We start from the raw sequence: 15,354 nt of genomic DNA, 5'->3' as shown, positions 1-15,354 counted from the left end.
AGAATGTCACAAGAACCAAAGAGATGTTTACTTGAGGATGAAAGTAACATACCCCCCCCCCTTCCCTATGCTTTCAAGGTTGGTGTTCAGGGACCAGACATGACGTGACCTTCTGCGTAATTATGACAATCGTCTTTTCCAAGGAAGATTTGAAGGGCGAACTTCATTTGCGTGCTCGCTTGCGTGTTTGGACGTAATAATGTGTAATTATGAAAACATTATCTGCAACTGCTTACCTTCGGGAGGGTTCGCCGTTTCAAAAACAACAACAACAACAGACAAAGAAACAAACAACAAAACAAAATCCCTTATTTTGATGATCTGTTCCCTATACTGCATGATGAAAATGGTCGCTGATTGGACCGTTCATGATGTTTCTGGGAGGAAAGTGCTATTTTTGCGTGTGTGAGCGTGTGTGAGCGTGTATGGCACACACTAACACCCCCCCCCCAATTTCTTATGGGAATTTGTATTTCATCAATTCTAAATATATTAATTCAAGACGCATGGATTGGAGAGATATGTTCTGTTAAATTGTGGGTAATTCAGATAGATAGAAGTATGTAAACAGTTTGATTATTTTGATGAAATATATAATTTTCAGATCTAGGGCGAAAAAAAAAGAATGCCAATCAAAGAGAACGTAAGAAATTATTGTCAAATTGATAGACGCAGAAAAGAATTAAGCGACCAAGGCTGAAAAGCCTTGCCATTTACATTTGCAAAAATGTATATTGTGCAGTGAACGTGTGGTATGTGTGTGTACATGTGGTGTACCTAAATGGTGTGTGTGTGGGGGGGGGGGGTGGGGGGGTGGGGGGTGGGTGGGGGAGTGTTGGCGTTGTGTGGGTGTGTGTGTGTGTGCATGTGTGTATGTGTGTGTGCATGTGTGTATGTGTATATGTTTTCTCGCAAATGGCCTCGTTTTTTTCTCGTTTTTTTTTTTCTTTCGAGAAGCAATGAAATATGCCCCGTTTTATGTTTTAAGCAAATTATCTTTTATGTTCCCATTTTGCGCGCTTTTTGCGAGAATAATATGTGTTTACAAAAAACGGATTTCGTTTTCCTTGGTTAAAAGACTTACAATGTAAGTTTGACATTAGTTTGCACAATGTTGGTGTTACTGCATTTTGTCCTTATATAGTGTAAGATTGACGTTATGTTGTACAATGTTTGTGTATAATGCAGTTTGTCTTTGTACTATGATGTTTTGTTTTTCTTTCTGTGAACGTGTCTGTTTCTGTGATATGAAATTGAATGAAATTCGACCAAAGAATTATCGAAAAAAAAAGGTGTGCAGAAAGCTGGGGGAGGTCAACAGGCGAAAGGGAGGAAAACAAGTGGTGGACAAGTGGAGAGGATGATTGGACAACCTGTATGGGGTTAGGAGAGGTAGCTGCGGAGAGCTGCAGCTCTTGGAGTGCGCTTGTTTGGTCTATTGATTCCATTCTGTTCTTGCTGAACAATAAATGGTGTCGTTCTTGTTTTATCTCAATTGTTATTGATCTGACAAATGAAATGTCTGTTGTTTGTGTCATCAAGTCATAATCTCTACTGCCGTGAAAGAAAAAGAAATAGTTGTACAAGGGAATTTTATAATTGCTTTTGTTACTTATGTCCAAATCATGTTCCTTTGTACAGCAGTATCAGTGTATGATATTGCCTTTGAATTATTTGAATGGTAGTGAATGACTACTGTTGAAAAAAAAAAGTGAAAGAGCAAGAAAATGCCTTGAAATACAGACTACGTATGAGGAGAAGGAGAAGACCCGCACACACAGTTAGTAGCTGCTTCTCGGACAAATGGCGGCGACATTTCTGTGGTTATACGCTTACACCTGTCGCCTGTGCTGGTCACGTGGCAGGGAGAGTGGTTCTCCGAGTCTGTTTGATCACGTGATATGCCGAGAACGCCACAGAATACACCCTTATTTGATCTACTGCAAGACGGTGGTCTATATTACCGACAAGAAGGATGTTGTGTCAATGAACCCTCAGTTTACAATGTTATAGCCCTTACACAGAAGCTATCGCTATCAAATAAGCCAATTGGAATTGTGTTGTTGATGTAAGATAAAAATTAACATCGAAGCTCTTCAAGAAGGAAACTTTCTTGTCTCGCAAAAGTGCTAAAAGATAAAAAGCAAATAGAATCGTCTCTCTTTTGAAATTGTGTCACTGTTAGACTTTATTGCTTTACTGCCTATAGATGACACATCAAAATATAATTTCATTAAGGCAGTGGCCAAAGCATTCAACTGTTATTGAGGGTTGTAATGACTAGGCGTTCTCATTATATCCTTTCTCTTTCTTTTACCCAAGTGGCCTCCATTATATTCGAAATACGAAAATAATAATAATAATAATAATAATTTTTGTCTTTATGGAGCAAGGTTATCACAACGAACTTATGATCCTCTCAGATATTGTTAGCGTAAATATCCAATTAAGAATGAACTTTTCCCGCGTTGACGCAGAACTTTTGCGATTTGTAAGTTACAACTCTGAAATGTATCTACTGTGAGCAATACGTCGTTTCAAAGATGCTATTAAGGTCAATATTGATTTGCTGGGAATTGATCTTTGAAACTAACGAGGCTGTCTATAAGTGTCTAACATACCAAATGAAATTTGATTTGTTTGTTTGTGTGTGTGTGTGTGTGTGTGTGTGTGTGTGTGTGTGTGAATCTTTTTTTGGTTTATATTCTCCTTTTTTCCTGAATGCCCACTTTTCATTGAATATGCAGTCATTGGAGAAGAGTAAAGTCGGGGCTTAATATTCTTCCTTCAGGGCTCTTGCGAAGATTAACCCAGTTTCAAAAACGGTAAATTTGACTATTATTTGCTTGCTTTATAGCTGCTTCTTTATTGCTTGTCACCGTTGGGAGTTGTGATAGCTAACATCTAGTTTTGCAGCATCAACAAACCATGGTGAATGAACTTCAATCGGCAAATGTTTGAAACGTCCTACATTGCGGTGCACCTAAGTGAGATATTGAATGGGCTAACGTAAACGTAAATGTGCTTTCCAAACTTAAAATTACATTTGCAGGGGAAAAAAGGGGGCAAAATGGAGCCATTCTTATTTATCGTCTGGATGGCTTTGGGTATTGAAATAGTATCAAAATACGTCGACGATTTATTATTCCATGCATGGTCAAACTTAACGAGACGTATGAACGATCGATGTTTTTGATACTTCGACTAGATTGAAATTTCTTAGGCCTCGGAAGTCTACTCTCGATACTAAGTTACGTGAATTCCAATATTGAGTGCTGTATAACTAAATATATAAAGATGATAAGTTATTTCATTTCGTTTTCACCGGAGATAGTCGATGTAGATTTTGTCACTCGATGTTGAGAGCTATATGAACGTACTTTGTTTTTTATCGTGGAGAAGTTAATCATCTTTGAAACTTATGCAGTCGAGGTTTTGTTTTACCCCATGTAGATACAGAGTTTGAATTGGCAATCCGTTCATGTTGGTATTGAAATACAGGACCGTGGAGAAGGACAACTTATAGACCATTTAACATTACTGATAAAGTGAATGATACTTAGATTTTCGAAAGAAAAATGTTAGGCGGGCGAGACGAGGAAAGAAATGAGCGATGAAAAGAGGTATTTTGTACTTTGACTTTGCACACCAGAAAATGGTTCCATTCTTTTTACTCGATATGACAAATACAAGTTTGCATGATTGTTGAGTGGTAGTTGTGTGTTATTGGTGGACGAGTTTTTATATAAAAATATGGACATGTGCTTGAGTGAGGTGGGGCTGTGGTGTGCTTGGAGTGGGAAATACTGATGAGGTGAGCGATTGAGGGGGTAATGTTGAAGGCATTAATTATGTACAGGCATTGATTACGTATTGATTATGCATTATGTTCTTCGTATAATCTTCCTATCAATAAATCATAATTTATTAGTTATTGCTAAGACGAGTATGTAAGAGCAATAAATGTGGAATAAATATTTTTAATGGATGATGATCAGAAACTTAAGTATGACACAAAACCAGTCCTCATCATGTAAACACCGATAATGTGAGACTGGTAATACGTTATAGAATGCTTGCAATGGTTGATACGCAATGAAACACACTGACGGATTGTTCAGGTTTTCGATAGATTACGGACAATGGAGTTGCAATAAACATTTTGGAAAGTACAGTTTATACAGTTATCATCATATAAACATGGCCATTTGATTTCTTCGTTTTGTCGATAGTTTCATCTCGTACCATGTAATGGCTATCTGTCAGAACCAGATTATGATATAGGAGAATAGATTTTTTGGTATATTTTTTTCTGAGTCTCTCTACATTTCTAGTTAGGAAAGACATACTGAATCGGACAGCATTCCGAATCAACAACGTGTAATAAGTTCATTACTGCAATCACAGACACACATGACATGCACATAATACATCCATAAATGCGATTTACTTGCAGTATACACATAAACACATATACATCCATATAATATAATAACATATAGGCCTATATCATGTAATACCATGTATATTATATAATCATTATATGTGTATATATAATATCAGGTTATTGATATAAACTGCGAGTATGAATATATACTCGCAGTTTATATCAATAACCTGTTATCTATTTACTAACTGTAGATACATCAATGGCACTCAATCAATCAAACTTACAATAATAAAATATTGAAAGGAAAGAACCATGCATGATTCTGATGATTCAAGCACGTCTTTGCGACTGACAAATTGCTGTTTTTCAGGAATTCTATAATATGATTTTCTCTTCTATACACATCAATATGTTTATCGCTACTCACTGTGTACATATATTTTCCTTGACCGGCATATACCGAATGTGTTTACCAACGCTTTGTACAACGGTGGCACGTCCGGACGGTTAAGCTGCCAAACATGGGACTCGCGCGCATATTTCGCGGGAGTAGAATTACGCGGTAATTGAAGTGCGTGGCGACCACGGGCGTCATGATCAAGGAGGGCTTCTGTGAGTTTTATATAAACGCGTTATATAAAATGACGGACGCAGTTGGAAACCAATTCTGTAAGATAGGTAATGCGTTTATTTATATAATATCCCGCATGGTGCGCTTCCGTTGGAATCATAACACGCCTCGTGTCGTAATTTGATTTCTATGTGCATGTGTTGTAGTGAGGACAGTCCACAAATCTATATTCCTGCTACAGGATGGAGACGCGTTTGAAAATTGTTTGAGCAAAATACCTTCGGAAGAATTTCGAGTCAGTTTTTGATTTGACAGGCATTCGTGCAGCTCACTTCCCGTAACTATATGGTTGATAAACGGTTGAACGAACTTACTTGCACGCTCATGTAAGCAATAGACAACTGCTGTGACGTGGGTTACAAGCTAGCGAATCTGAATGCGTGTGCATTTATATTCAGGACCATCAAGATTTTGGTATAGTTCATATCTATGACTGATTCTGGAAAAATAAATAGAATGGTCAAGGAAATTATCTGCAGGATTTGACATCATTATCGCCGAGTCCCACACTCTCTTGATGGGAAGCGAGAGTTTTTGTTACATAATGGAATAACTCTCACAGGGTCAAAACACGGCAAGAGAGACATTAGATAGAGACAGGTCGCCAATGGTAACAATATTATAATTCGTTGCTATCTGACGAGTAAAGAGACATCTCACCCCCTGCTTGACGCCATGTTGTCCATTTTCACACATAACAATAAGTTACAATCGCAAATAAAGCACATTATGCTCCCTCCCTAAAAAAAAAAAATGCAACTCTCATATCATAATTTAGTGTTGCTGATATAAAATTGGTGATCCGTTAACATTTCGGTAAGTATTATCAATCCGTCTGGTGTTTCCCCGTTGTAGATACAAATCCTTGTCCATCCTTCGAAAGGTACGAACAGTGTAGTTTTATCCGAATTTGCACATCAAGTAATGATTCCTCCGAATGTGTTCTTGAATTTGCTATGAGATACATGATACATAAATTGATATTACATAATCAATGGGAAAGATGTTGATTGCTACACTCAAAAATGGACATCACTATAAGAATATCCCTGTGGAGAATTATAAACTTTTCAATGTGATGGCGAGGACGAAAAATTTTCCTGAATCATTGCTCGACCTTGTGTGGTCTTTAAAGGACAAGTTCACCTTCATAAACATAAGGATTTAGAGAATGCAACAATATTAGTAGAACACATCAGTGAAAGTTTGAGGAAAATTGGACAATCGATGCAAAAGTTATGAATTTTTAAAATTTTTGCGTTGGAACCGCTGGATGAGGAGACTACTACAGCTTGTGAGTCATATGCGTACAACAGTATAAAGAAAATGTAAAAGAAAATTCAACATATTTTCACTTTTTTCGCATAATAAAAGAGCTCTTGACTTGCCTCTTTCTACAGGCAGGGGGAATAATATTGCCCATAACATTTGTCGGTAACGAGTCAGGGGAATGTGTACTTTTTTCAAAAGATGGAATTTTGTGAAATTCTCTTTATATTTTCCTTATATTGTTGTACGCAAGTTATTCATACACTGCAGTAGTCTTCTCATCCAGCGGTTGCCGCACAAGAATTTAAAAAATTCATAACTTTTGAACGGATTGTCTGATTTTCCTCAAATTTTCAATGATGTGTTCTACTAATATTGCTACATTCTCTCAATCCTTATGTTTATAAAGGTGAACTTGTCCTTTAAATCAAAGTCCCAATCTTGCCCGAGTTTGTTTCGGTGGCAAGATTCTCCTACATGTCCGTTTGCTGGAGTGGATCACCTCCCGAAGACCTCAAATCATTGCTAATTGCGTTACAAAACAGTTACCACTCTGCTGTAAATTCGACACGCCACAACGCTGGAGGCGTTAAGAAAACACAATCTCGTTTTGCAGGCAGCAGTGCAGCACCAACTCATGCTGATATTTTGACATCGCAGTAATATTCCTCGTCTCGTCCGGAAGCAATTTTGGCTCCTCTGTCTAATCTACGTGGGCGGCTACACGATTACACGATTTATATTGCTTCAAATTTGGAAACGTGTTTTAGGATTACGACATTTTAGGCATAGTGCTGCGTACAATGCCACTTTGTTACATCAACGTACAACCACAATACTTTTCTTATTAATGTAATCACGGTTCCTTATTTAATAGATTATTGAAAATGTATTTGGAGGAAGGACATTTCTTTCTTTCTTTTTTGCGCAGTGGAAACTATTCTGGACAATACTGAGGACATTCAATTCATTGTACTAATGTTGTGCGCTCGATCACTGAACACTAATCCGTAGTAGTTTGGATACGAGGAAAGAAAAAAAAATAAGAAGAAGACTCAAATCAATATAATCTGTACGTCAGTTGCTGTTGACTGCGGACTGACTATCGACTCTAACATGGGAACTCATGCTTGGGCTTGAGTGTATCCTGTTGTAGACACAACACAATTGTTTCTTGTTATTTGCTCGTCGTGTAAGCTGGCTATAGATAATTTGCAAGCGCGGATTTTTTTCTTCTTTCTTTTTAATTTCCCGCGCCTCTTTCTGGCCCTCCGACCTGCCGTCTGCCCGCTGCTCCTCGCATCACTGTAATTAGTCGTCTGCAAAGAATGTTATCTCTGTGCGTAGCATTGCGCTGATCATCTCATGGTCGTCCTATAACTTCGGACATTATCTCTAGCAAAATGGTGATATCACTCTGCATTATAATCACAAGCGAAATCTCCTCCGTTATGACGGGGACGATGTCTTTGAAGGACGTCTCGAAATAAATAATCAACTCCGTAATCGTAAAATGTTCCCCGTCATTAGGGAGGGTGGCGACTCAGACATTCAACCCCTTACAATCCTTCCAAGCTAGACATTAGCGCATCCTTAGTCCCTTGTGATGTATGACGCTGGCATTTTCAACTATGCCAAAAGGTCAACGAACGAGATTGCCGAAGTAGAAAGTTTAATGCTCATCCTATATACCGTATTGCCTTCGCAAATCGATTCGACTTTACCCTATTTTTCATTCCAAAGTAAAGATGTATGGTGTGGCATGGTATTTTATTTCCATTTTTTCTTTATATAAAAGATTAAATAAAAGAAAATTTATACAAATTAACGATGAGCATACAAAGATGGTTAAATACATGTTGGATGTTTTGCAAGGGTCCAAGGTTTGTATTGTAAATGAATAATCAAACCTATATAAAATATTATTGAAATATATTTCAATCGACAACCACACCATACAGAAACACATAGTTTTGTAATGCATGATCACGTTAAGCATAACCATATTGATTATATTCTTTTAAAGCAAAATCAATCGGGCCATTAGTGAATCCTCCCCCATGCACCCCAGACCTTATTACACCTTTCCCCCTTCTGTTGTGTGTAAATCCTAAAGAACAATTTTGCAGTCTTTTTTTCACTAGGAAAGGTGCGTCTTCTCATCAAGCATGATTTGTATGTTTATTGTGACTGCCCCTGCAACATGTCAAGAGAAAATGCAACGATTTACTGTAACTTTGTATCTAAATCATTATTTTAATTTGTTTGTAAAACTTGAATTTTCGGAGGAATTCTTTTTATACCAAAATCTCTATATCGTTGGTGTGCGTTGTAAATTGCAGAAATGAATTGAAATTCGAATTAAAATCAAAATTAAAATCAAAAGGTTGAAAAACACAGTGTACTTGACAAAATGGAATAATAATGAATATACCTCGAAGACCAATCAACTCACTGACCAAGATAATCATGTTCAACTTCTGTCCTATGTCCCTAGACCCTCCTACAGTTACTGTGTTGTTGTGTGTCTGTAATCCATAAATAGGTTTATGTGTTTGTCATTTTGCCTCTGACGTTGAAGATTCTGCATGCTCCCTCTGACTACAATATCTAAATTTGTCATAAAAAACTCTTTTCATATTCTTTTACTTCTAACTTCTCTGTAACTTCATAATTCAATCACTATATCAGGTGGATTTTGTTAGATATGACATCAACAAGGTAATCACACACACACACACACACACACACGCACACACACACACAGGTAAGACAATGCCACCTAATGTATGCTAGAAGTAGAACACTGAAGAAAACTGTCCGTATCATGCTCTTCAACGATGTGTTGATAGTTGAAACAAACATGATAATCATGTTATATTATAATTTAATATAATATAATTCTATATTATGTTATCTTACATTATATTATTTTATTATATCATATTACATTACATTACATTACGTAATATGCCAGACATTCCCGATGTAGACTACAACGCAGTCGATTCACTATAGCCAGGCATTTTCCAATAAAATGGACGAAATCATAATAGAAACAGTGCAACAAGAAAAAGAAAAACTCATCAAAATCTGGGTCATCCCTTGTAAATCCACTTTTCCATATCGTTCCAAATATGTCACGAGACCTTATAGGGTTTGAGATTTTCAGTTATAAAAATAGTTCCACGCCTACGTACACACAATGTCGGGATCCTAAATCCTGCAGAGGCGACGCCGGCAGCGTGGGAGGGCGACGCGAACACTGGCGGGTAAACATTATGAGATAAGCCCGTGATTGACGTGTTTTAGCCAGAGACGTGCACACTGCATTAAAACTTCGAGTATGCGGAGCTACCTAAACAGAAGTGTGTAATGGGATATACCACTCTTTAGTCCAAGAGCTGTACGACAGAGAGGTGGGAAGGAGCCATTATTACACGTTAATGTGGCGCCCACTTCATGACGGTAGACATTGCGTGTATAGTGACTTCCATGTCATTTTCTTATAACTAACTGGACAGTCATACAAGATATTTTAGGACAGATTTTATCTGAGAGAGAAGATGGCTGTCAAGAGAGTATTCAAATTTCTCCTTTTCAAAAATAATTATGCTTGGCAATAAATATTTCTCCAACTATATTACTCAAAAGCTACTCAAGTGATGTAAGCTCCTTTTCTATGAATTCCTATGAATTGGCGAGGTGTGAAAATAGCTACAATGGGCTGGGTAACAACATTCATCGTCGTCATTTGGTGCTCATAGTTTTGGAGTTCTGTTTCAGAACTTCCATTTGGAGGCGTCAAAACATTGATCATTAGGGCTAAAACTATCCAGTATGAAAAGGGATGAGGACGAATAATTTACGCTTTTCTTGCTACCCCTCTCTTAGGACGGTTGCAATCTTTCAATTCAATTCAATTCAATTCAAAATGATTCTATTTCCATAAAAAGTAATACAAAGAAATATACATAACGCTTACATGAGTACATAATATTCAAAGGAACTTTGAATCACGTATTAAAGTTTCAATAAACATAAATACAATTATTATAATGATATCAACTTTGGTTTGGATAAATAAACAAGTAAGCAATACAATCTTGATTTATAACTCTACATGGAAAAGAGGAATTCACAAAAAAGCATAGCTTGTAAAATTTGTGAATTACTCTAGAAGGTGAGGGCATCTCAAGATTCGTCAAGGACTTCATGGATGAAAATTTTGATATCCTGATATCAGGCGAAATAATCAGAAAATTAAAAAAAAAGACTATGACAAGGACAAGAACGAAAGCAGGGACGGAACAGACAGAAAATAAAACAAAATAAAACTAAAGAACACAATGACGTTTCACTTTCTGGCCATTATGTTTTCACTTTATAATGTATAATAATCACTCACAGTCCTGTTCTGTCTATAGTTCCTTTATCGGCAACAACTACACAGAACTCTACACACACGCACATACACACACGCACACACACACACACACACACACACATACACACACACACGCACACACACATACACACACATACACACACATGCGCATTATCAGATAAACAGGCGTTGTAGCTGTGTGGTATAACCACTCCATCACCTCCCTTCTCCTTCACCGTCTTTCACCACGACTTGCAAAACCTTTGACGACCGCGCCTAAAGTCGCTGGCCTGTCACCTCAGATTATCGCAAGACGCCGTTATCACTATCAATTACTGCCCGCTCTTGAAGGATACCGCGTTAAAGTGTTAGCTCGCATTTGCGCTTGCTTCCTATAAGACCACGTCTTCCAGATTGACTTAGGCTGCGAAGGTCAGAGAAACATTTGCTCATGTAGTAATGACTACACCGCGTGCGTCTCTTCAAGGTCACGGAGAAGGCAGTCTAGTGTTTACTATATCATATTTCATTGCGCTCATGCAGTCCTCGGACCGATCTCGCGATGCGTGCAACATTCGGCGTGACAAATGGTTTGTGGTTGCGAGATCGCATCATAATAACCGCATGTCACTTGACTTCCATGCACGTCGTTGGAACTCGTGGTTGAAGACAACTAATCTCGTTCGACCTCCCGGCTGGGAGCGTTTCTATTTTGCTCATAACATTATACATACGGTGATGTGAACTTACGAGACATGCTGATGTAATCTTTCATTTAAGTTTTTTCATGCTTTGTGTTCATGAACTTACAAAATAATTTGAGTAATTTCAAAGCTTTTTATATTCATTAGAATGTCGATCTAGAAAACACTCAATTTCAGGCTGATTTAATTTTCCATTTTTCATGCATTGTGTTTGTAAACTTACACATACCTTTCAATTTATTGATTTATCAAAATATTCATTTGTAAAACATTCAAGTTCAAATACATTTGCTCATTCTGTCTTATTTCATAAGAAATGCACTGCTTATAGCCCGTTTGCCATATTTTCTTTAAGGATCTGATGCTTACCCTAATGGAAGTAGTTTGCATTGATCTTTTGAGGAATATCTACGACAAACGCAAAGCCGACAAGCAAAAGGGTCGGCATTATGTGAAGGTATGACAGGATTTACCTATACGTCTACTACTATTGCCTTACTGCAAGAGTCCACAACTGCCTCTTTCGCTTGTTCACTTTAGGGACACAACAGCATTACAGAGCAATCTTTCTTTTATCTTTATAGACCCAGTTGTATTTTACTCTTAGATACAACATTACATCATGAAAAGTTGTATTTTCGTGTTAGAGCATCTGCCCTTTTTCACATTATTATCACACTGCTGTAATGTGTTTATAATATTTTTTCCTTGCAGCATGAGAGTTTTTACTCCGTAATCTCGCTTGCGGTGTGATAAGGTCCGTTCCATGCATTACATGCATGTGTATGGAATCGAGTGTAAATAATTTGTATCCTGAAGAGGTAATAAAACAGAAAGAATCGAGAGTCGAGAAGAAAAGAATGAGTGTCACTTGAGGTTATTTCTAATTTCTGCCACCTGGAGCAGCTTTCGCTGTATTAGCGTTGTACGATCGCTCGTAGCAGTCTTAGAATTGCTATGAAAGGACCGAATCTTGGCGCCATTTATAATGTGGAACACGTCTCGCTGCGGCGATCTCGTCCGGATATAATCGTAGAAACAGTCAGTGCTGTGAGAATTGCGTCTTTTCTGTGTGCTGTTGTCTTTTTCTACAATAGCAAGAATATCGACTCGCACGAAAAGGAAATGTGCGCACGTTTAATTTATTATGGTCTATATATCGTTACTGAGTCCGAACTCTGTTAAAAATGCGTCCTATATAATAATACCCCCCCCCCCCTCCCCCCATCGACGCTGGGCTATACGAGTGCAATGTGAAGCCTCATGTTTATGTGTATATCTAGTTCATGCAACGAAATATAAAAGCACACAGTTGGCATTTATTTTTATCATAGTCCTATATACTATATGTTTTCCGGCAAGAGATGTGAATTTTTACTGTCGTTTGACTCCATGGTTTGTGCTTACAAAATCGTCCTACAAGGCGATTTGGTGAGTAACTCCAGTGGTCTATCTTATGAGCATGCACCAGTCACACTTTGCCGGATGGCAGTAGTTAAATGTTCGACGGATAGAAACTGGAGAGAAAAAAAAAAGTATCCGATGCGGAAAATCGTCTCCATTCCTGGTAAGTACTCTGTCCTGAACTTCTTCGGTTTGCTAGTAAATGCGAGCCAGGTAGTACTCTAATTCCAGAGACAAATTATGATAGTCTCCTGGTCATCAACGAATGCGAAGAGACAAAAACAGGACGAGGAACACACGAGTTAATGATAATGATAATGAATAACATTTATATAGCGCTTAATACTGATGTTTCTAAGCGCATCGACCCGGAAAAAAAGAAGAAAAAAAAGAAAAGAAGTATGACATTAAAACAAAATACAGCATTATGTAAATATACGTATTATGATATAACATGTTGCGAAGAAAACGCATGTTGAGTTTCCACTGAGAAAATGTTAAACTAGAGCATGCATTTTGTCAGGTGGCGTCTGTTCCAAGTTTTGAAGAGAAGACAAGAAACGAACCCGAACGGAGCGGAACGGATATAACATTTTGCACACCCCGGCAAGGTGTGACTGTACAATGCTGATTTTAGGGTCCGTTTCTGTCGTTCCGAAGGCTTGTTATTCTTAGATGAATTAAGGTTTGTTATTCCGAAGGTCCGTTACTCCGAAACACACAATTTCTGTATAGGTAGATGATCGTTGATCCGAAAATTTAAAAGGGTTCATTAATCCAAACGTCCTGTGTCGCAGTTCCGAAAATAAGAAAAAGAAAGAAAAAAAAAGATGCATAGGCCCACTTAACAAACCCTCTGAATTACGAACCTTTTTTTTTATTTTTTGGATTGACGAACATTCGGAATAATGAACCTAATTTCATTTTCGGATTAACGAACCTTCAGAATGACGAACTGCAGCCTTTTTAGACATGGGAAATTCCTCTCATTCAAGTACTTTTGTGTCTTTTTATATAAAGATAGAATAACAATATTTGATATTCAAGACTGCATTATTTACTATCAGTAATCATGGTGAGCATTATTCTTGTTGCATTAAAACTGCGACGGTCCTTTGACAATGATAACAGATTAGACTGGAAGAATCTTCGTTCAAATTCGTTAGAGACAGCAGAAGGTTCCCACCTCTATACTTAAAATTTTCTCCCAAAATTTTTGTTCTATTTCAGTTTCATTCGTTGCTGTGCATTCAGCTTGCATGTTTGAATATTGAAAAAAAAAATGAAAATTCGAAATTCGAAATCGATGACTGTTTATTTTCACATTCAATTCAGTTTCAATTCTTATTTTCCACTCATTGGATGGAACGCCCTCCTCATTTAAATACTGGCTTTTATAGGGGTCCACACAGGTTAAAGATACAAAACATGATACATGCAGTTATAGAACACAACAGATAAAGAAGAACTATTCGTTTTTAAAAGGGGATATAACATCAATCCTTTCTCCAACTAATCAAGAGCACGACCCCCTCCATTTCGCGGCCCCCGTCTCATACTCACACACAAACGCACACTATAATACGATATCTTATAAACACTGACATATTTTCACAGAGTGACCATGTCTCTTCTCACACTTACATGGATTGTTAGGTCATCACTTGACAAATCGAAAGGAGAAATGCATGTAGCTGTCATTAGGGGGAGGACATACTGCCTTCTTCCCCGTTGATGACTTTTATTAACTCCTTGAATGTTAAAATAGGTCATTACCTGACAAAGTCCCATGTCAAGTTTGTAAACTGACGACGGCATCCAAGACGTTTCTAACCTACAGGGCTTGTTATACAAGGAACATCGTGCGATGTCAAAACAACAACAAACACACACAGAAGCTCTTTTTATTGTTATTAGGCAAGGGATGTACTTCAAAACAAGTTTTTAAATAGTTCGATCGCCCGAGGGCCTTCTTGCTTGTCAAATTGGGGGGAAAACAGCGCCATGGTTCTCCAGGACATGACGTCACAAAGTAATGTTGTCATCACTGAGTGCTAAATGGGGACGTAAATCTGCCTCAAATTGCTGGCGTGGCGTGCCCTATAGGATCCTTGCTCTATTTTTACGCCAGCTTTATGCGTTACTTAAGTATCATTTCGTTGGGCAGTCTAAGGTAAAGCCTTATCCTATTAGATGCTTCCGGAGACTGATGTGCGCAGAGGAGACTTTAGTAATGACTGGTCGGGACTGTATAATATCACATACAACTACGACATGGGCCAGTAATGCGCCATTCTGTAGATATACGTTATATCGTGTAACACCGTGCAACGAACGATTCGCAAGTCTCCACATTCAAATTTTCATCCACGAATTTTGCGTGTGTTTTTCCCGCTTGAATGACAAGACGTTTTATAGATGAACGTGTACCTCGAACGCTGTACCAGCATGTATATCTAATAAACTGGTTAATATCTGTCGAAAGTTCTGAACGTAATGTATGTGCTCTACGCTGACTGACAGCATGAAATTTATCTCCCTCCGTCAGTCCAAACAGAGAGGACTAAGA

General features: G+C 37.9%; 1 protein-coding gene across 1 annotated transcript in view; it reads left to right on the top strand.

Moving 5' to 3' along the window:
- LOC139735538 (bestrophin-4-like) overlaps positions 1-15,354 on the top strand; it is an 81,041-nt gene that overhangs the window by 42,851 nt on the left and 22,836 nt on the right. The window lies entirely within an intron of this gene.

Source organism: Diadema antillarum, unplaced genomic scaffold (assembly GCF_040938485.1).
Source record: "Diadema antillarum isolate AM-2024a unplaced genomic scaffold, OU_Dant_1.0 seq00000584_RagTag, whole genome shotgun sequence".
In the NCBI taxonomy this organism is placed as follows: domain Eukaryota; kingdom Metazoa; phylum Echinodermata; class Echinoidea; order Diadematoida; family Diadematidae; genus Diadema; species Diadema antillarum.
This window is presented reverse-complemented; position numbering and strand designations above follow the sequence as displayed.